This window comes from Schistocerca americana, chromosome 1 (assembly GCF_021461395.2).
Source record: "Schistocerca americana isolate TAMUIC-IGC-003095 chromosome 1, iqSchAmer2.1, whole genome shotgun sequence".
In the NCBI taxonomy this organism is placed as follows: Eukaryota; Metazoa; Arthropoda; class Insecta; order Orthoptera; family Acrididae; genus Schistocerca; species Schistocerca americana.
In genome coordinates, this window is record NC_060119.1 from 245,324,945 (window position 1) to 245,325,999 (window position 1,055).

The window sequence follows — 1,055 nt, forward strand, 5'->3', positions numbered from 1 at the left end:
CTCTCCTGCCACAGTAATTGCTAATGTTGTGTACGATTCACTTCTCTTGCTGACTAATCTTGTAGTGGATGTGATACAGTGTTGTACACAGCGGTTCCGTATTCGAATCGAGAGCTTGCCGACATAGTCTTTACTTACTGGAAGGCAAATGGCATCGGGTGGCGGGAAACAAGACTGTATCAGGAGACCTGTCCCCGCTGACAACAACCACAGCATTCAATGTTTGCAACAGTGTTTCGCCGTTTGTCTGAGACAGGGTCGTTTCACCAGGCAACCGTGAAGGACGTGCCCGAAATGTTCGGACACCAGACTTACAGGAAAATGTGATTAACACTGTGGAAGCGGACCACTGTGTCAGACCAGGCAGTTGGTCCGCCACTACAAGGTAAGCCTCGGATAACTAGACAACATACAAGCAAATCGCATTAACGGTTTTTATTACAATAAAGTGGATTGAGAATAGCCAACGGCCTTGCCGCAGTGGTAACACCGGTTCCCGTCAGATCACCGAAGTTAAGCTCTGTTGGGCTGGGCTAGCACTTGGATGGGTGACCATCCTATCTGCCGAGCGCTATTGGCAAGCGGAGTGCACTCAGCCCTTGTGAGGCAAACTGAGGAGCTGAGCGTCTCCGGTCTCGGAAACTGACATAGGGCCGGGAGAGCGGTGTTCTGACCACATGCCCCTCCATATTCGCATACAGTGACGCTTGTGGTCTGAGGATGACACGGTGGCCGGTCGGTTGCTTTGGGCCTTCATGGCCTGTGCGGGAGGAGATTGACAATACTTAACTCTGGGTCGCAAGCAATTGGCGACATTCAAATAATCAATATCCTTCGCTATATACTATATCCCTGAAAGTTAATCATATAAATCACAAATCACGGCTCTTCTAGTGCTTCTTACAGTCCAGGTCTATTAGCGTCTCTCTTCTAGCCCGGGTCTACTAGTGCGGCCTAGGCTGGCATGAGCGGCGCTTCTATTCTCTTCGGACAGAGGCCGCTGCTGTCGTGGTGCAGTCCTAGTCAGCGTGCAATAGGTGACGTCGCCTCACAGC

At 50.9% G+C, this 1,055-nt stretch overlaps 1 pseudogene; it reads left to right on the forward strand.

The window, feature by feature from the left end:
- Positions 1–462: 462 nt before the first annotated feature.
- Positions 463–580, forward strand: LOC124560558 (annotated as a pseudogene).
- Positions 581–1,055: the final 475 nt, after the last annotated feature.